Genomic DNA, 22,883 nt, shown 5'->3' on the forward strand with positions numbered 1-22,883 from the left:
GGAAGCAGCTGGCGGTGCTGGAAGCCAGGGTAAATACTACAAACAGAGTGAAGACAGAGGCCTAATTGGAGCAAGTTTAAAATCTGTAGTTGTGTGAGTGTGGACAGAGCAGGAGAAATTGCCGGACACACAGCTGGGGATCAGCTGACATTGCTGAACCCCAATAACACTGGAGCATATGTTGACTGTGCAGATGGCACTTCTGAGCAGCAACTGGCGGTGTTGGAGCCCAGAGTAAATACTAGAGACAGAGTGGAGCCAGAGGCCTAATTGGAGAAAGTTTAATATCTGATGTTGTGTGAATGTGGACGGAGCAGGAGATATTGCCGGACACACAGCAGGGGAGCAGCTGACATTACTAAACCCCAATAACACAGGAGCAAGTGTTGACTGTGCAGACGGCACTTCTGAGCAGCAACTGGCGGTGTTGGAGCCCAGGGATTACAGTTCAGGTGGTAGAAACATGAACACAACAGGAGACCTGGATACTGTTGCCAACCAATTATTTAATCTGGAAGAGGACTGGCAAATTCCTGCGAGATCCACGCCTTGTTCATTTTCAGAAAAGTAAGCCGGTCAATGTTATCGGAGGATAGTCGCATGCAACGGTCTGTTAGTATACCACCTGCGGCAGTAAAGACGTGTTCCGATAATACACTAGCAGCAGGGCAAGCCAGCACCTCCAATGCATATTGGCTAAGCTCGGGCCATGTATCCAACTTAGAGACCCAAAACTTGAAGGGGGAGGAGCCGCCTGGGAGTACACTGAGAGGGCAAGACATGTAGTCTGTCACCATCTGACGGAAACGTTGCCTCCTGCTGACTGGAGCCGTCTGTGATGGTGTAGACATTTGTGGCGGGGACACAAAACTTTGCCACATTTGGGCCATACTGGTCTTGCCTTGTGCTGAGGCGCTGCTTCTGCTCCCTCTTTGTGCAGAGCTTCCTCCACTGCCTCGACGCACAGAGCTGCTTTGTAAAGCACTAGCAGCACTGCTGTCGGGTGGAATGGAGAACATGATGGAATGCACCAGTGTGTCTTGGTACTCCCGCATTTTACGCTCCCGGTTCAACGGTGTTATGAGGCTTTGTAAGTTGTCCCAATAGCGAGGATCTAGGAGGGTGTACACCCAATAATCAGTCGTGTTGAGAATGTGGGCGATGTGGCGGTCGTTTCTCAGGCACTGCAGCATGAAATCAACCATGTGCTGCAGACTCCCCACTGGCCAAGAAACGCTGTCCCCTGCTTGAGGCATCATCTCTGCCTGCTCTGCATCACCCCACCCTCGCTCTACATACTGACTACTAGAGCATTGTGTTCCTCCCTCCTCTGGAGAGATGTCTTCCGCCTCCATTGACTCCTCCTCATCCTCCTCACAAAGTGTCCCCTGCCTAGGCCTTTGTGAGGAAACACGTTGCGCAGATTGTCCAGAAGCAGATGGCATTTGTGACTCCTCATCCTCCACCTCTTCCACAACCTCCTACCTTAGTGCTTGCAGTGTTTTTTCAAGCAGGCAGATAAGGGGGATAGTCATGCTGACTAGTGCATCATCTGCACTCGCCATCCGTGTGGAATCATCGAAGGCACGCAAAACATGGCAGATGCCTTCATAGAGGCCCACTCAGTGGTGGTGAAGTGTGAACAGCGCGCAGTGCGACTTGTTTGCGCCTGATGCAGCAGGTACTCCATTACTGCTGTCTGCTGCTCACACAACCGCTCCAACATATGTAACGTTGAATTCCACCTGGTGGGTAGGTCACATATGATGCGATGTTCCGGAAGGCGGAATCGGCGCTGCAGAGCTGCAATGCGCAATCTTGCCATGCTGGAACGCCGCAAGTGAGTGCACTCTATGCAGACCTTGTGCAGCAGTGCATCAAGATCTGGATAGTCCCTCAAAAAACTCTGCACGACCAAGTTGAGCACATGTGCCAGACATGAGATGTGAGTGAGGTTGCCTAGGCCCAGAGCTGCCACCAGATTTCGGCCAATATCACACACTACCAAGCCTGGCTGGAGATTCGCTGTCACAAACCACACATCGCTCTCCTGCATGACGGCATTCCAGAGCTCCTGCGCTGTGTGGCTTTGATTCCCCAAAGAAATTAATTTCAGTACGGCCTGTTGACGTTTGGCCATGGCTGTGCTCATATCAGTCGTAACAGGTAAGCGTTCACGGGTCCACGTGGAGGTAGATCGTGACGGCTCGTGCAGCGTTGATTCAGAGGAACTGGAGTATGAGGAGGAGTCAATGTGTACAGACTGGATTCCTGCGATCCTTGGAGTTGGCAGAACACGTACAGCGCCACTCTCAAGATCTATACCCGGCTCCACAACATTTACCCAATGGGCAGTGAGGGAAAGGTATCGTCCTTGTCCATGGTTACTGGTCCACGCATCGGTGGTCAGGTGGACCTTGCTACTGACGGCGTTTAGTAGCGCATGTTTAATTTTTCCCTCCACATGCTTTTGCAGGGCAGGGACGACTTGCCTGCTGAAATAAACGCGGCTGGGCACGTTGTATTGTGAGACTGCCAATGCCATGAAGTTACAGAAGGTGTCAGTCTCCACCAGCCTGAATGAGAGCATTTCAAGGGACAGTAGTTTTGCAATGCCAGCATTCAGAGCCTGTGCTCGGAGATGGTTTGCCAAGTATGGCCGCCTTTTCTCCCATGCCTGTGCTACCGATGGCTGTAGAGTGGCCTGGGAGTGTGAGGATAACAGGGAACGTGGTGCTGTGGGAGGAAGTACACTGTGTCTCTGTACAACAGTGCCAGAGGTTCTTCCATGGCGATCCTGTGAGGAAGCCGAACCAGCTATGTGTGAGCTGGAGGAAGAGGCTATAACACGAGCTGAAGAGATGGTAGGTGGTGCTGTAGGTTGGCCTATGTCTTCAGTGTGTCTTTGTAACTCCACCAAGTGCTTGGTCCGCACATGTTTCCACATATTTGTGGTATTGAGGTTGCTGACACTTTTCCCTCTTTTGACTTTCTGATTACAGAGCTTGCATTTGACAAAGCAAATGTCAACTGCAACTGTGTCAAAAAAGGACCACGCACTGCAAGACCTGGGAGCGCCGGTTTTGGGTTTTGGAAAAGGAATGCTCCTAATGGGTGCCGAAGTGGAGGCTACAGGCAACCGAGTCAGCCCCCTCCCTCTCCCTCCTGTTTTGGCCATTCGGGGAATCTCTTCCTCAGAGTTGCTCCTACCACCTTCCTGTTCCACACGCCATGATGGGTCAAGGACTTCATCATCTACACTACCCTCTTCAAACACCTGCTTCTCCTGGGTATTCTCGCCAGCACAGTATGCACCAGAAAGTGGCACCTGAGTCTCATCATCAGATGCATACTGAGGTATGCTGACCATAGGCACTGGCCCACCCGCCTCTTCAGATTCAGAGAGACAAAGCTGTTGCGCATCACTGCATACTACCTCTTCTTCACATTCTAGAATGCTGCTTGGCTGGCCCCCTATTTCCAAGCCAAGAGATTCAGAGAACAGAAGTAGAGATGGCTCCTGTCCAGGGCTCTCTGACTGCCTTGGCAGGTGGTGAAGAGACAGATGGTTGCTCTTCAGTGCTCTGGACCTGAGAGGATGTGGAACTAATTGAAGTCGATGCGTTAGCTGCCATCCATCCGACAACGGCTTCAATTTGTTCTTCCCGCAGCAGTGGGGTATGGCGAGCTCCTACAAAGCTGCGCATAAAGGACTGTTCCCTGGTAAAACTGGGGGATGCTGAGTCACTGGTGCCCGCAGCAGGCACAGAATCCCCACGTCCTCTCCCTGCTGAAACTACACGCCCACGACCACGTGCCTTACTCCCTGCCTTCTTCATCTTGGTAGACTGATAAAGATAGGCAGAAAAGTACTAAGGGCTTAGTGTGCTTATTCCTGAACAGCTGCTAACAGGTATAAGAAACACTAATTTTATAAAGTGTGGACTACACTTTAATATGAGCTAATGTGGCCTACACAACTGTAAAGTGGAGTGTTTGGTGAACTTTTTTTACATGTTTTTTTTCACAAAAAAAAAAAGGATGTGACCAAAGATGTAAAAGCGATGGTATCACAAACTTTTTGGAGCTATTACAATGCAGGAAGGTAACCTACAATGCAATAGATGAGGCTGCAAAAAATAGGCTAATACTAATCTGGCTGGGGCTGCAGGGCACAAGCCAGAAAAAAGGCTCCTCTATCTACTCCTATATAGTGTTTGCAACCAATCTAGCTGGATACGGGTGGAAGCACACTAATAGGAGAAATTCAGGAAAAATAAGCAGCACTACAGCAAAAAAAGACAATGTATGAGGCAGTGACACAACACTGAGCGGACTACAACCGGAGGTGGCTGCAGAATACACTGCAGCGTGAGCTGCACTCACACTCAGAGACCTCACAGACAGCCGTGAACAGTGCAGAGAACTGGGCACTAGCACTGAAAGGCTGCAGAAAGGCTCAGCTATCTACTCCTATATAGTGTTTGCAACCAATGTAGATGGATACGGATGGAAGCACACTAATAGGAGAAATCAGGAAAAATGAGCAGCAATAAAACAAGAAAAGGACTATGTAAAAAATAAGCAGCACTACAGCAAAAAAAGACAATGTATGAGGCAGTGACGCACACTGAGCGGACTACGACCAGAGGTGGCTGCAGAACACAACAGCGTGAGCTGCACTCACACACACAGACCTTGCAGACAGCTGTGAACAGCACTGCAAGGCAAAAGAAAGCTACAGCGGTTGATAAAGTAACCTGGGTAAAGCACTATATAGAAAATCGCTATCTCTCTAACTGTCCCTCAGAGTCTGAACAGCAGCCTGTCCCTAACTGAATTCACAGCAGAGTGAACCCAAAATGGCCGCGGCGGCATCTATAGTGCATCATGACATCATTTCAGCAGCCAATCACAGCCATGCCATTAGTTAACATGCCTACATGTCTAACAGGATGTGCCCACACTTCTTAGGATTCCTCATTGGCTGAATCAAATCAAACTGGCTCATAGCATTATGGGAACTTCCGATTCCGGTATTCGATATGCAAAAAGTATCGGAACTCAGTATCGGAATTCCGATACCGCGATTATCGGCCGATACCCGATATTTGCAGTATCGGAATGCTCAACACTACTCATATGTGTAATTACCTGCCCAGGTGTGATAACATTATGAAGTCAGGATGCATTATTTTGGGCGTCCTCACTTCAGCTTGACACTAGGCCTCGGGATTGTCAAAATTGTATACACTTTATTATCTCTCCCGGATAAGTTAAAACTCAAGCCACAGTGGTGATACTGCAAGTAATATTTAGAGTCATATGGTCCGGTGACATAAATAATGACGGCTGATAGTGCATCACCAATTGACAATTTTGAACTTCAGTACATGTGACACAAATATTATTTGTGTTATCCACTGTCGCTGCTAATTAAACACAAAATGGATAGATGAGAAAGGTCAGAAAAATTGTGTTTATGTATAGTAAACTAGTCAGGAGTGCTAGTAAATTCATGATGCACAAAACACAGCATCATGAATTCACTAGAACACCTGGGCAATTGATTATTGTCTAGGAGTGTTAAAAGACATAGTGCACTCACTGCAGGTATCAAAACAGGTTTTTATTAACACATACACACATGAAAACATTTTTACACCATTTGATCATGCCATTCCACCCGTCCTACATCTGAGATGAAGCAGGCCGCAAATTGGTCCCTCATTTGGCCAACTTCAACAGATGACCAGAGAGGGTGCTGAGTGAATTCAGGCAATGGGTTAAGAGCAGCATCATCAAGTTCAAAGGTTGGCTGCTCTTTAGCCATCACAAAATTATGGAGAACCACACAGGCCTTAACCACCTCATCCCCAGTTTCCACTTTAAGATTAATTGCTGTGCCGAGAATGCGTCATCGGGAGACTAGAATCCCAAAGCCAAACTCTCCAGTTCTTCTGGCCCTGGTCAGCCTGTAATTAAAGATTTTTTTTGTGTGGTCCAAGTCCCGGCTGGAGTAGGGTTTCAACAGGTTTGCGCACATTTGAAAGGCCTCATCCCCAACCATTACAAATAGCTGTGGTGGACCTTCGGTGTGGGGAAGAGGCCGTGGCATGGGGAAATTGAAATGGTTGCCATACAACCTCCGGCCCATGTCCGAGTCCTTAAAAGCCTGTGAGACATTACCACGGCCAAATGCCCCAATGTCCACTGCTACAAACATACAGTCTGCATCCGCAATGGCTATGAGTACTGTAGAAAAGTACTTTTTGTAGTTGTAGTACTCACAGCCTGTTCTTTTGGGTTTGATTATCTGGATGTGTTTCCCATCAACCGCTCCCAAACAGTTTGGGAAATTGCAAACTGTCCAGAATTTATCAGTTAAAAATGATATTTTTTATTGAATAAACAATCACAAACATTAAAGGCACCAGGCTCCATAGCACTAGCTTATAAGGAAAATGTTTTCCACATGTAAAGATCGATAGAAGTTAACAAGATGAGCTCATAAAAGAGAACGGAAACAAAAAATTAGGGTACATGTGTAGATGTCAGTGGGCCGAGCTGGGGGGTGGTCCCTCTTCTTACCGCACAGAGATAAAACAGAGACAAGATGGAGGCAGATTCTGGGTGCAACAGGTCCAAGTTTATTTCACTCGCCGTCCATCTGACGGCCTCAGAGCACACCGCACTTTCTTTACCTCACGGCCCGCCGTTTCCAGGGCCGCTTCTCACACAACGTACTCTATACTGGGGACGTGTATGCACACACTGTCCCCTCTGCACTCGTCAACGCTCCTGACAGGTCCGTCACTGTGGCTGCCTTAGGCCCATAAACCAACAGCACTTCCACTGATCAGTCGTCGTGTCCAACACGGTGTCCCACACCCGGTGTCTCGTCTCTTCTGTGGTTCTTCCTGTCAGGACCACCCCCCTGACGTTCTCTCTCCTCAGTTCCCCTGGTACGGTTTTCCTCACAGTGCACGAACTGTCGTAGTCCTCCTGTCACTGGAGCTCCCCCTGGGGACTGGAACTTTCTGGAACCCTCCCTCAGTATTTATATCTCTCCCGGTCCCCTGTCACTGTAACTCCGCCCCCCATGACCAACGGTTTCTAAAGCCCTAAGCTGATGTCAAGTCCTTTGCTCACACTCCTCCCTGCCATCTAATGGTCAACCCAAGGTACTGCAAGTCCACTACACTTTCCTAGCTGTTTCCCCACTGTAGTAACTGACACCTGTCTAAACTGTGCAAACCTATCTTTCTCTATTCTGACACGTCCGTCCGTCAAGTCACCTTCCCTACACTCCTCCTTCCTTTGTCTATTGTCGTCCTCGACAATCCGTAGTCCCTGCCTTCGTTGTTCTGAAGCTTCACCTACACTCTGTTGTCGGACCAGCTGTTGGGCCAAACCCACTACCTGTGGGGGTCGAACCATACTGGGAGCACCATGCTCTGAGTAGCCTACTGCTACTCACCAGCGCGCACGCCACATGACAACGTCTTTCACACTGGGCTAGGTACACCCATATTCTCTCTATGGCGTGTACCTTCCCCTACTCTCCCCTTCTGTTACCTTTCCCAGTCTGGTACGCCATGATCGAGGTCTCACACCTACCAGATCATTGCCGGCGTCCATCTCTCTCCTTCAGGGGTGTCCATGGTGTCGGGGACCTGACCTAGGATGGCTGTCTTTTCACATCTTTCACCTCTTGTACCTTTCTTTCAATTACATGTCATGGTCGGCGTCTCCGTCTCCCAGACCCTCTTCACACATAGACCCCTCTTCGGATCTCACACTTCCCGTTGGTCCCTCAGACCTTCCCTTACCTGAACCTGTTGCATTTTACTTTTGCATATTATACATTAAACAACTTTATAATAGCACAAGTACCCATTTTTATATATTTTTTTTTTTTCATTTTCTTTTGCTCATTTTCTTTAAACCAGCATTTAACAAATAAACATCACATGCTTTTTCTTTTCCCCCCTTCCTTGGACATATGCACTCCCTCACTTCTTGACACCCCCGCTTTGCCAGGCTTAATATAATCAACAACTTCTTATATCAAATTTTTCATTAACATATACATCAACTGTCCTTATGCTTTGGCACAACGGTACAACGAAATTTCGAGAGTTCAAACCACTCCCAGACGGCTGGCAGCGAGGGGCCCCACAGCCGCAGAGCGCCTGGGGTATAGGGAGTGTCCTAGGAGTTCTTACTATGGGGGTTCACGGTCCTCTGGCTCAGCAACCACAGCTACCGCGTAGTAGCCATGGGGGCAGTACTCCTTGTAGTATGACACCCAGTCCCCCTCATGTAGAGCCCGGCCGTGATGAATAGATGCCACATTAAGATAGACCTTTTGTCCAGTCTCATCCCGGATAAAACCGTATCCTCTATCGATGTTGGTGTATACCAGCCGTCCCCGTGATCTCTTCACCACCATGCCAGCCTCCCCCTTTTCATGCAGCTGTTTCCAAATCATTTGCTCCCGAGCCTTCTTCCCCTTAATAACCTCCGCAACCCAAACGGAGGGTGTTGCGCCAGTCCCAGAGTCCGGTGGGCGGGACTTTGCCGAAAAAGCGCGCGGGGCAGAGGCGGCCGATGATATCTGCGGCCCAGCAGCCGCTGGAGCCGGATGATGAACGGGGGTAGCCGTACTTCCGGGAGTCTGCTTATCCAGGCCGGTCACATAGGCCGCTACCGATTCTAGCACCGGCATTCCCGCGGCCACAGAACAGGCCTCTTTCAGAACTTTTAACGGGGCCGAAGTGACTGCCAGTTCCAATGAAACCGCTGTTGCCGGCAGGGAGAGCACAGCAGCGTCGTCTGTAATCGAGCTCCGCACTGGTGGCTCCGGGCAGGGTGGCTCGGGAACGTGGGCGGGGGCCTCGCTCAACTCCGCGTACGCCACAGGGCCCGGTGTAACTAGGCCTTCCGGGGCGCAGAGGACCACGCGCTGTGGCAGAAGGGTGGGGGCCGCTTGTGAGGTCGCTGGTGGGGCCGGAGGTACTCTCACCTTCCCCGGCACCGTGACCTCCACCACGTCCACACGCGGCTCCTTCCGTGGTCTCCGCTCCGCGATCTGCTGCTCAGCGTAGTCAGCCTCCAGGCTCAGGAACTCCACAGAGAGGCCTTCCGTTGGTATTGGTGGCGGCCGTTCTCGCTGGCTACGCACAGGCTCCGCTTCCCAGCTCAGCACCCCGCTGCCTGCCCGGGGCCCTGGGGGTGACATTTTCTGGCGCAACTCAGTCTCCCGCCGCCATGGCCACTCTAGGCGGCCGATGCCCCGACACACGCAGCGTCTCATACCGTCCATTGGGCATCAATCGAATGGCGCCAGACAGCCGCAGCCAAGCTTTTCTTCTGTGCCACTCCTCCTGCTGGGTGGGGCATTGGCAGGCCTGTCCACCCATCTGCCAGGGTCCAGTAGATGGGAGCGTCGGCCTCCGGGCACATACTGCTGTCCACGGGGGTATGTTGGAGGGGGCCCCAGTCCATTCAACACGACTGCAAACACCCGGACCTCTCCCCTGCGCTTTGGCAAAGCCGCGATGTTGCACAGCACCTGGTACCGCCCCGGATCCTCTGTCAGCACCACTGAGTCACCACAGCGCTCCCAATTTGTAATCCAAAGGTAAGCCATTTGTAATCCACAGGTGTTTGTAATCCAGGCAGTGTAGTCCGAGTCTTTCTCCATTCCTTGAGGCAGGTCTGCCGCAGAAGATGACGTATTAGCGGCGGCGATCTTGCCGACTACGCCAAATGTAGATGTCAGTGGGCCGAGCAGGGGGGTGGTCCCTCTTCTTACTGCACAGAGATAAAACAGAGACAAGATGGAGGCAGATTCTGAGTGCAACAGGTCCAAGTTTATTTCACTCGCCGTCCATCTGACGGCCTCAGAGCTCACCGCACTTTCTTTACCTCACGGCCCTTCATTTCCAGGGTCGCTTGTCACACACCGTACTCTATACTGGGGACGTGTATGCATACACCGTCCCCTCTGCACTCGTCGACGCTCCTGACAGGTCCGTCACTGTGACTGCCTTAGGCCCATAAACCAACAGCACTTCCACTGATCAGTCGTCGTGTCCAACACTGGAGCTCCCCCTGGGGACTGGAACTTTCTGGAACCCTCCCTCAGTATTTATATCTCTCCCGGTCCCCTGTCACTGTAACTCCGCCCCCCATGACCAACGGTTTCTAAAGCCCTAAGCTGATGTCAAGTCCTTTGCTCACACTCCTCCCTGCCATCTAATGGTCAACCCAAGGTACTGCACGTCCACTACACTTTCCTAGCTGTTTCCCCACTGTAGTAACTGACACCTGTCTAAACTGTGCAAACCTATCTTTCTCTATTCTGACACGTCCGTCCGTCCGTCAGGTCACCTTCCCTACACATGGAGCATGAATGAGATAATAATCAAGGTGTATGATCATAAAGCTAAAAAGGAACATATATATATAGGTGTATATATATGTAAAATGATATATGTGTATCACTTATCGCTATCAAAAAATGTATGTCAATGTGTGGTCAACATCTGACAAATAAGTAGATACAAAAATGTTGTAGATATGACCATCACATGAGACGAATAGAATTAAGTACTTAGATCATGTGAATCCAAGAAGCAAAGGCATAGTATGAACAGACAGCAATAATATGTATGTCAAACTCCATGCAAAAATCTCCTGAACAAACCAACGGCCTACTTCAAGCACTGAATATCGACTTCACCACCTAACTAGGAAGTAAGAACTGTCACTGGCAATTCCCAAGTGCATATGTAAGGGAATGGAAAATGTTATTGTTCTATCTTTTATCTCTTTCTCGTATTTTACTGGCACTGCTACACGTTCATGTGTATTACCATTATGTGTGTGTCACATAGGTACTGCTACACTATTCTGTGTATTACCTTAAAGGATAAAAGTGTAATGTATATTTATGTTAATGCTATATATAAGTACTGTTATAGTTGTAGGGAAAGCGTAGTACCCCAGTTAGGCCACTAGATGGGGGTGGAGCGCATACTCAGCCTGTAAATAGTTTAAGTAGGAGGAACTAATGGCTGTTAAGCTGAGGAACAGCTGAGATTTGAATTAGTTGGGCGTGAGCGCCCTGACAGGGCATTCAGCTCCGTAACATTTAAATACGCGGGCCCAGCCGTTCAGGGCCTGAGGGCCACAGATGACAACACTGCAGAACACAGCCACACAGATCCCAGCAGTGCAGAACATAGCAGTGCAGATGACTACAATACAGTTGGTAGTGAGACAGTTGGCAGCGGTACGGCAGCACAGATTGCTCATTTTCAAGCAGCTTGCTACATGGGCAGACACCTTTTTGTCTGGGGCGAAACAGACAGGGGAACTCCCAAAAATGGTAAAGCTGGACATGGAGGATGCTGTGATGCTGAATGGGACAGGACGTCCCGGGAATGTTCTAAAAGAAGACAGTGAGAAGCTAGGGAAAGTGACAGAATTGTGCACTGTGGAATCTGAGGTAACCGCTGTAAAGAAAATGGATGTTCTGCATACAAAAATGACTAAAGCTGTTACTGTTAAAGTTGAGCAGGACTGTGTCTCCGTTTGTACCACAATGCCTGGAAAAATTATACAGCAACCTAGAGAAAGCCCCAATGATGAGAAGAATGGAGCTACAGATATGCTGACAGAAAGCTGTCTTGTCTATGTGAGGGGAGGCCAGGACACCGCTGCCCCGGAGTCCTTGGCCACGACTACCGTCCTGGCCAACCCCTTCACATATATACCAGAGAGGAATGGCCAGCACAGAACAGTTGAGGCAATTCAGGATGGAGAGCTCCAGGAGATCAACTGAACTATTTAACCCTTGCATTGGCAGAGCAAGGAAAACCTGCACTTTTTATTATGGTGGTGAAGCAGTTCTAATCAGGGCAGGGTTTTGTGTGACCAGACACTGCAATCTTATGGCCCACCTCTGAGAGGTAGATCTGCTAAGACTCTGATCCGGTTAGACACACAGACTCCAGGAGTTGGTGCAACTTCCAGAGGACACGTGCAATCATGGGGACTAGGACTAACTGGAAACTTTGAAGCTGACAGACAGATGAAGTGGAACCTAGCACGGATGGATGCGAGTTGAAACACAGTAGAACAGATCGAACATACCAAATAAGAAATTCTAGAGTATCAACCCTAAGGCCTGTTTCACACTTCAGTTTTTCGACGTCAGTCAAAATCCGCCAATTTTTGAAAATGGCGGATCCGCTATTTTTTTGCAGATCCGCCATTTTTTCCCATTGAATTACATTAGTGGCAGATTTTGGCGGATGGTCATCCGTTACGGCCGCTATTTGGTGGATCCACCAGATTCTGTTTGAGGTGGACGGACTTTATAACGTTTTTTGTCTACGTCAAAATGGCGGATCACGGCGGATCCGCCATCGTCCGCCGGGATCCGCCATTTAGCGGAATCCGCTTTTTCGCACTAAGCATGCTCAGAAAAAAAGATACTTTTCCAGACAGTCCTAAAACTATATAAGGTGGGCTAATTGGGCCCAGACATGCAGTACCAGCACCCAGACAGAAGAGAACAGACACAGCCTGCCAGCCAGCATCTGCCAGCATCAAGAGGTCTGCCACAAGAAGCCAGCACCTGCCAACAGCAAGTCAGGACCAAGAGGCCTGCCACCACTGAGCCTTGACCAAGAGGACTGCCAGTGCCAGCACCAACAGCCTGCCAGCAAAGATGCCTGCAAGTGTGAGTATAACCTATTTGTGTGTGGCATTTCTGTGTGTGTCTGTGGCTTGTGTGTGTGTTTGTGTGTACTATGTGTGTGTGTGTACTACGTGTGTGTGTACTATGTGTGTTTGTGTGTACTACGTGTGTGTACTACGTGTGTTTGTGTGTGTACTACCTGTGTGTGTGTGTGTATGGCCTGCTTGTGTGTAGCCTGCCTGTGTGTATATTTTTATTATGCATTTTTTTTCGTACTTTACTTTTTTTCATTTGTTGCTTGTTTACTGCATTTTATTTTCATACTACTGTAATTTTATTTGAATATTTCCAAGTTTGCTGTGATTGTGTGTTATGTGTGTATTGTATGTGGTGTGACTGGTCATTGTAGCGTGTGTTCAGCATTTTTTTTTTCATGTACTGTGGTATTTAAAATAAAGAACAGAGTAGCTCCTACTTGTAAAAAAAAATGAAGACAAAAAAAATTATAATAAATGAAAACTCTCAAAAAACTGTCCGTAGTATCATTTTAAAACAAGGTCACGTTAGGTGTGGGTATACGTGCAATACCTAAACAATTTCACTTTAAGTGTGGAATATGCTCACTGATGGATTCTCAGTTAACTCTGCAGCAGGGAATTAAACACATGCAATACCAAAACCAGTTCACATTAAAATGTGGGTATAAGTGCAATACCAAGTTTTTTTTTAAGGTAACACTAGGTGTAGGGTTGGAAAGGTTGCGCATTGTGCATATTAGCATTGAATTTTTTGGGAAGGTTTTTCAATCAAAATCTATCTGAAAATACATTTTTTTTATTATCTTTTGTAAATTATCATTACAAGTGTGTTTATACTTGCAGATCCTTTCAGGAAGAACCCGCAAACCATACCGCAGCAGAGAGACAAAAGAATTCATTTTTCCAAGTAAGTATAAAGGCCTGAAAGCTTTTGTTATCCTTTGTATAGTAGCTTAACAAGTGTCTTTATACTTGCAGATCCGTTGAGGGAGGACCTGCAAACCAGACCGCAGCAGACCCGCCAGCGTTCCGTTGAGGAAGGACCTGCAAACCAGACCGCAGCAGACCCGCCAGCCAGGACGCAGCAGACCCGCAAGCCAGGCCGCAGCAATAATGTCTTCTTCTGGGAGCTCCCCCTCACATCATCAGCGAACTGAGGTAATATAAATAATATATTTTTTTTACTCTTATTTTACACCTTTTTTTTAACCCTATATGCATGTATTGTGTTTTCACAGGAAGCTGAATCTGAGGAGCTTCCAGGAGGAGACATGCAGGGTGGAGAAATGCAAGGAGGGGGCGCGCCTAGTGTAAGTTTAGCAGATACAAACACTGACATACATAATGCTACACCCAACACAAACATTCATCACAGCACACACAATAACTATGCATCCATCCAAGCACATAAAGTTTTTTTTTAATTACAGTCTTCACAATCCGGTGCCCGCACTAGAGCGACTCCCAGGACATCCCTGCATCGTCGAGGTGATGCTTCTAGTGGTCGGCGAGCAGTAAGTAACACTTTATTTGGGTGATTGATTAATGAACCTCATGTGTCTGAATTTAATATTCCCCTTTTTTTTCCCCACAGGTTTCACAGCGTGCTCCCGACAGACAAGTCGAAGAGGGGATGATAACAGATGTTGACACCCTCATTGAGGCTGTGCAACCCCGGGAGCTGCTGTGGGACATGGCGAACCGCTACTGTAGGATAGGTGAGGGGAGCGCTGATCCAATAGGAATGGGGGGGTGACCTACTTCATGGCACCGACAGACACGAGACAGAGACAAGAGTTATATTCAACAGGTTCCACTTTTATTGGCCGCCTTTCTGACGACCATCACAATTCTTGACAGGAATTTTTCACTGTTCTCTTGCTCACAGACCCGGATACCTTCACTTCTTGATTGTCACCGTCGTGGTGTCCTTCGTGGCTCTTTCCACCGTGGCTGTCCTAGGCACATCCACCACGGCGTTTCACCCTTAAAAGTACACCGAACACTTGGTACTCACAGACCATCTCCGTCTGCTGCTACTGTCCTTTTGGGTAACCCCCCATGACCGTCTCCACTGTCAGTTACTCTCTGTAGGTTTTTTCCACCTTCCTCACTACAGCAGGTCCTCCTCTCTAGTGAGCTCCCTTGGCTGACTGGACTTTCTAGAACCTTCCCTGACCTCTTATACTCCCAGTCCCAGTAGCCCCGCCCACTATCACCTGACAGTTACCTTTGACCAATGACAGTTACCTTGACCCAGGGCAGTTACACAATCACCCTCTCCTATACTCCCCACTGCCCTCTCATGGTCAAACTGCCACATGACACTCTTTTCACTATCTCTCTGTCTCTTACTACAGACAGACCTGTCCATCAGCTCAACCTCCCCACACTTCCATGCCGACCAACCAACCACCTGACGGCTCTGGGATGAGGTGTGTACAGAGGTTATAGAGAACTGGGAGGAGCTCGATGCGAGGGCCAGGGATTTTGTGCGTAAATATTCCAATTTCAATAACTTATATTACAGCATGTGAAGTGTTGAATACTAACCACTTTGGTTTTTTTTTGCTTCACAGGTGACAGGGTTATCATACGGTGGCGGTCACTCAGGGATCACTTCAAGAGGGACTTCAACAAGGAGATGCAAGCGCCGAGTGGATCGGGAGGACGCAGGAGCAGCCGATATAAATACTACAGAGCCCTGTCGTTCCTCTGGTTGACGATGGTGAGCAGAAGGTAAATATTCCACACACCATTTCTGTAGTAAAAATGTTTACATGTTTGGGGGGCGTGGCCTGGATCTCACACAGGGAGGACGTGTTTTATGGCAGCTCCCGCTCCTAGCCACAACATTGCCTTATTTGGCCCGGATAAAAGCGGCAAAAAGGATTTTTAGAGTGCCCCGGGCTTGGAGAAGAAGGTGAGGGGTGGTGTGGAGACGTGGCACCGGAGCGCTGAGCGGCCTCGTGGAGGGTGCTGCGGCGCTGGAGGGAGACGGGCGCCATCTTTATATATCCCCCTGAGCACAAGACCTGGAGATCCGGACCGCAGGAGGCCCTTGGTAGAGGTGTGAGACCACGGAACAGGGAGCGGTCTCGCCCGTTGGAGCACAAGGCGGTGAGAGGAAACCCCCGGTGAGCTGTCTGTGGGGCCTGCGGGGATTGCTGTCGCTGCATGCGGTGGAGGAGGGTGCTGGCTCTGGGCCAGACAGGTTGTTGACGGCCCCCGGTTTTGCTGAGACTTTCTGCAAGGCCTGAGTTGTTTTTGGAACGGGGGATATCGCTCCCCCCACATAGAAGTGCTGCTGTCTGCTGATTTATGAGACCCTGGTGAGGAGAACATTGTGTCTTTTCTGAAACGCAGCAGTGGAGAGTTGGCGCTACCCTGTCTCTACCGGCTCCAGCAGATCCCCGCGGATGTTTCCAATTGTTAACCCCTCGCCCTCCAAGTTACATGGGGTTATTTTTATATAGAAAAATGCTGTACTAGACTTTTCTTGACGCACGGGTGGTAAATTTTAGGCACGTTTCAACTGAGCAAAATGGTCAAAACTAATAAAGAGCGTGCAAAACCGCTGGCTGCGGAGGTGTATCGAAGCAAACAGGGTGAAATGGATAAATTTTTGAAAAACAAATCTGCTACGTCTAAGCCTAATGCTAAAAGGCTCCCTGTAGAAGTTGTGGAGGAGGAGCATGCCGAGGACTCGGACTCCAGTGACGATGCTTCTGGCAGCGATGTCACTCAATCAGACTCTGGGAAACTTTCTAGATCGTTTTTTAAAAAATTATTAGCACAGGCTATGAAACCATTGGTTAATGAAATATCTGGTATGAGAGCGGACTTGTTACACATTGGTAATAGAGTGGAGTCTTTGGAGTCCTCTCAGTCCTCTATCATTAGCCACTCCAATGCCATGAGAGAGCATCTAGATTACCACAGAGTACAGCTTAACAACTCTTTTCTGGCCCTTGAGGATCAGGAAAATCGGAGTCGCAGAAAGAACATACGGATAAAAGGCTTGCCTGAAAGTGTTTCCACAGAGATATTAGAAAAAGCTACTAAAGAGATCTTTGCCCTCTTAATCCCACAAGAAACATGTGACCGAATTGTAATAGAAAGGGTGCATAGATCGCTTAGACCAAAGCCGAAACCAACGGAACCTCCGAGGGATGTGATTTGCGGCCTATTGAGCTATTTGGATACCAATGCTATTTTGTCTGCTTCAAGAGACATTAAAAATCTTTCTTATGAGGGATCTGCTATTCATCTTTATCAGGACGTTGCGCCGTCGACCCTTGCAAAAAGAAGAGTCCTAAGGCCCCTCCTGGAGGTGTTACGCTCGCGTAAAATCTTATATAAATGGCTGTTTCCGTTTGGTATATCTATACAAGGAGATGGTAGGCAAATAATGGTTCGGACCCCTGAAGATTTACCCAAAATATGGGACGCTTTTGGCATTGCCCCTATGGACATTCCTTCCTGGCTACCTCTAGACATGGATCATCGCACACCTCCCCCTGTCCATGCTTTTACTGGAGGACAGGGGGACTGGGTCTTGGGAAAGAGACGCTTGACTCCCAAAAGAGGGAAATCTGGAGCGGAAAAGGAGATACCCCCTTGAGCTTTCTTGTGATTCTCCAGGTTGTATTTGTTTTTTCCATACTGGAGCCGGACCCCTCGGCCCGTTCGGACATGCTCTATCTTATTTTAGCTTGCTAAGTTTGACATTTACTCAGGTGTTGATATCATTCAATTGCCGTATAAGTTAACATATGCCACTCGTGTGTCAGAAATGTTTTTTCCTGTTCTGTTATGGGAGGTATTTTTGACCCCCTGCCTCTGCCACAGACAGGTAGTTGGTTCTTGTTGTATTTCTCATGTTTTATCTTAATAATTTTTAGGTTTTTTGTTATTTTTCTCATCTTTTTGTTTTTTTCTTTTAATTTCGGTGGTTTGATGACGGAGGAATCCTTTTTATTACTTTCTTTAACAAACTATGGGTGATAAGGTGAACCTAGCCACTATAACTGTGGCCTCGTATAATGTAAAGGGCTTACGCTCTCCGAATAAGAGAAGCCAAGTGATGAATCTTTTGCACTCAAAGAAGTCTAGTATAGTTTTCATGCAGGAGACACATTTTAAAAAAGGGAGAGTCCCAGATATGTCTAGATCTCGCTACCCGACCTGGTATCACAGTACGGGCGGTTCAGCGTCGGGTGGAGTGAGTATTGCTATAAAGAAAAATGTTCCCTTTATTTTGAGCGATTGTTTATCGGATTCAGAAGGCAGGTACATTATAATTAAGGGCTTTTTGGCTAACACTAAGATTACCCTGTGTAACTTATATGCCCCAAATAGGAACCAGATAGGTTGGCTGTGTAAAACATTGAATGTTCTAGAACTTTTTACTGAGGGTCTGTTGTTGGTGGGAGGGGATTTTAATGTATCTTTGAACCCAGCCTTAGATACTTCGACGGGCAGATCGGCTCTTTCTCAGAGGGCGCTGAGACGATTACACCTTTCATTACAAAAATTACATCTGATAGACCCTTGGAGAACGCTTTTTCCTTCGGGCAGAGATTACACTTTTTATTCCCATCCGAATAATAGCTATCACAGAATTGATTACCTACTGATACAAACAGCTAATCTCCAAATAGTTAGGAAAGCTAATATAGATATCATTTCTCTCTCAGACCACGCTCCCATTTTTCTTGACATAGAGATAAAAACTCTACCACGGCCGGCTGGGTCGTGGTCACTGAATGAGACTCTTTTGGACTCAGATTCTCACATTGAAAAACTGACAAGCACTCTTGACTTCTTTTTTCAAAATAATTTGCACTCAGGCCCGCCCTTGCCTATGGTATGGGAATCTCATAAAGCAGTAATGAGAGGGGAATTTATAGCCCTAGGCTCCTATTTGAAAAAAGAGCGAACAAAAAAGGTTGTGTCTATTCTACATCAAATTAGTTCCTTCGAGAGACTACATAAGAGATCTCAGGTAAATAAAATATTGTCGGAACTGACAGATCTGAGAACCTCATTAAAAAACCTTTTAAACATTCAATCAGCAAAAATTTATATGAGAAGTAGACAGAAGTTTTATCTCCATGGCAATAAAAGTAGTAAGCTTATGACATCCCTACTTAAGAAACAAAAGGAAAAGACGTTTATTAGACAACTTAGAGCTTTAGATGGCTCTTCAATTCTTGGGACTGCAGATATTGCCAGGGAGTTTAAAACCTTTTATGAAAATTTATACAATTTAAATACACCTGATAGCATGCAGGAGCTAGTCACAGCCTTAGCAAAAATAAAAGAATTCTTGACCTCGTTACATCTCCCTAAAATAACTCTTGAAGGTCAGTCCTTGTTGACTGCCCCAGTTACCCCTACGGAGATCTTAGACACTCTTTCTACTATTCCGAACGGAAAGGCACCGGGCCCAGATGGTCTTCCCATTATCTATTATAAAAAGTTTATAAAACCACTGTTACCTCACCTAGTGTCTTTGTTTAATTCCTATTTAGCAGACCAGCTCCCCCCTAGACAATCCTTGGAGGCATACATCACAGTCCTCCCTAAGGAGGGTAAAGATCCCAATCTGTGCACTAGCTACAGACCAATATCACTGCTTAATGCAGATATCAAGATGTGGGCTAAAATATTAGCGGGCAGATTAAGCAATTTCTTACCTAAGCTAATTTATGCAGATCAAGTAGGCTTTGTAAGAGGCAGGGAGGGGAAGGATAATTCTACTAAAGTCATTCAGTCTATAATGTTTGCTAAGACTCGGGGTATGCCCTTGATGCTCTTGTCGACGGATGCTGAGAAGGCTTTCGATAGAGTGAGCTGGAGGTTTATGGAACAAGTAATGATTAAGTTTGGCTTCCCTCCTCAATATATAACAGCAGTCCTCTCGCTTTATTCTCAACCGACGGCCAAGGTCAGAGTCAACGGCACCCTGTCAGATAGTTTTGGGATTAGCAACGGGACTAGACAGGGTTGCCCCTTGTCGCCTTCTTTGTTCATTTTAGTTATAGAAACTTTGATACAAAGCATCAGACAAGACCAACGTATAGAGGGGTTGACGGTGGGTCGGAGGTCACTTAAGACTCTAGCTTTCGCAGACGATTTGCTTTTCCTTATCTCCAATCCATCACAGGCCTTTCCAATTATCCTTCAGGCCTTTCATCATTTTGGTCTCCTTTCTAATTTTAAAATCAATTTGTCAAAATCTGAAGTGCTAAACATTGGTCTCCCTCACTCTCAGACCTCCACCATTCGTACGCAGATTCCATTCTCTTGGGCCACTAATTCTATTAGATATTTGGGAATAATGATAACTAGAGACCCCACCAACCTATTCCATGACAATTACACTCCTTTAATTCAAAAGGTCAAAAACCTGATACAGAAGTATAGCTTACCCACTTTATCCTGGATGGGTCGTATTAATGTGTTTAAGGCATATATAATGCCTATTATACTATATACCATGAACATGGTTCCGATTCGGATTCCCCTGACATTTTTTGGAACATTAAAATCCCTTATCGGAAAATGTATTTGGAAAGATAAAAGGGCTAGGTTACCATATAAGTTTCTTTCTCGCCCTATCTCTTTTGGAGGGTTGGGGGTTCCAGACCTTCTTTTATATTATAAGGCTATTCATCTCAGTAGATGGTTAAAGGTGGTGTCCTGTGCTGAAAGGGAGGAGGGGGATAGTGTTGACTGGGCTTTATTGGGCCCGAGAGGTTTGCCGTATCTCTGGACTAGGGCTAAACTGCCGGCCTCTCTTAGGTTGGATGACGTAACTGCAACTACGTTGTGTATTAAAAGATTGGTAATGGGAGAGTTCCCGGAAGATACTTTCCCCTCCACATTGACACCGATTGGCTCAATTCCCTATTTGTTAGAGTTAGACTTTCAAGATCCATACAATTTATGGTCCAACCTCCCTAGAGAAACGTTAAATAGTTTTTATGGTAATAACACCTTGCAGGAGGGGTCTTGGCCACAGGGGGCATCGACCCAACCAACAAATTTTCTCCAGAAACAACACATCAAACGCATACTTTTACAGTTTGGACGGAGATTCCCGTCTAAATCTAATTGGTCCTGGTTAGATATTATGATTAAACTTCCATCCCCACGGCTGAAAATTATATCCCGCATTTACTCACATCTCATCTCTCCGAATGTACATTCTAACCCTCATTTATACACTCGTGGGAAATTGAACTTAATATCACGTTTACAGAGGATCAAATATCTAAAATGCTGTCAAATGCACGGGGTTTTTCCAGATGTGTACTTTTGCAGGAGAATTCTTATAAAATATTAACTAGGTGGCATTTAACTCCAGCTAAGTTGTTCCAGTTAGGCCTCGTGGATAATGATGATTGTTGGCGATGCCTCAATCCTAGAGGACATCATACGCATATATTCTGGGAATGTCCTAGATTGCGAGTTTTTTGGGAGGGAGTTGAGCAAGTTCTCAAAAAATTAGGATTAATAAAGGTTGATCTTAGAGCCACGGAAGCTCTCCTTTCATGACCGTCAAAAGATTTTTTACCAAAAAAACATGGGCTTCTTCCACTGATGTTGAGTGCGGCGAGACAGTTGATAGCTACCCATTGGAAGGATGTAGCTCCTCCCACGTTGGGAGAATGGTATGCGAAAATAAATCAGATTTATCGTTTAGAGGAGCTGTCTAGCTGGGAAATTTATAATCATCGAGCTTTCGTGTCGACTTGGGCCCCTTGGAATAGGTACTTAGAAGACAACCCTCTTTAGGAACATTTTAGAGTTTTTTGTTTTGTTAAGTTCTACTGAATTAGGTGGCTTCTGTTTTGGGGCTCCTAGCCTCACTACCCCATATTAGATAGCCCAATTGTAATACTTGGAGATGCGTTATTTTCTGAAGTGCACCCATTCAATGATTGTGCTCATGTTGTCAACCACATGTTGTTATTGTTAATGTTGTTGATATTGTATATGAATATGTACCCTTTTCCCCTTCCCTTTCTTTTTTCCTTTCCTCCCCTACCTATTTTTTCCTTATTTTCTCCTCCCTTCTCGCCCTAAACCAGACACTATTTAATATGTCGCCAACTGTACCTGAGAATTGGTGTTGTGTTTAATGGTGATGTTCAAAAACTTCAAAAATTTTAAAATAAAGAATTTACAAAAAAAAATGTTTACATGTTTAACCTAATTTTTTTTTCAGCAAATCCAAATTAAATATCAATATATTAATATATCTTTTTTTTCTCTTTTATAGCACCATCTGCAGCACTCGGGAGCCTGCTTCTGAGTTGCCTCCCTCTGGAGGGATCCCTTCGGAGACCGCCACTGGGGAGCACATTGAGGTATCAGACCCCTCTGTACCTTCCCTCTTGTCTCATCCCTCTGTCCCCTCCACCAGCACTGGAGCAGCAGGGCAGTCTTCATCACATGAAGCTGCAGGTGATTACCCCACCCCTCTGACACTGCCGCAACATCTCTACCAACTGTTGGTTCTGGACGGCAGCGTCTGAGAGGTCAGGAAAGGATGACTTTGTCTGACTGTTTGAATCTGAATTCAACCGTCCAGAATGCATTCCGACTTTTAGGATAGCAGATAACTTCTGGGTTGAACATGATAAATCAAAATATCATGGAACTCAGAAGTTATATGGAGTGGATGAATTCAGAGTCAAACCAGGCTCCGAGACATATTTTTTTTCAGTCAGTTGTCCGGCAAATGGAAGATTTAAATACTCACCTACAGATGCATGTGATGCAAGCCTGTCACAATGCTCTAGTGACCGCAGTTTCCCAGGCCTCACAATCTACCCATGCACCTATTCCATCACCTTCTCATTCCACCGTCCATCCTCCCTCCGTCCATCATTCCACCGTCCATCCTCCCTCCGTCCATCCTCCCTCTGTCCATCCTTCCACCGTCCATTCTTCCACCGTCCATCCTTCCACCGTCCATCCTCCCACCACTCCTTTTCCTTTCTCTAGTTCCCCATTCCATTCTTCCCAGTACCTTCCTTCCACACTGTATTATACCCCAATGACCTCACCGTACCCACCCCCAGCCACACCTTCAATGTTCCCACAAACCTCCTCTG

The sequence above is a fragment of the Dendrobates tinctorius genome, unplaced genomic scaffold (genome assembly GCF_039654945.1).
Source record: "Dendrobates tinctorius isolate UK_male_01 unplaced genomic scaffold, ASM3965494v1 ptg000116l, whole genome shotgun sequence".
Lineage (NCBI taxonomy): Eukaryota > Metazoa > Chordata > Amphibia > Anura > Dendrobatidae > Dendrobates > Dendrobates tinctorius.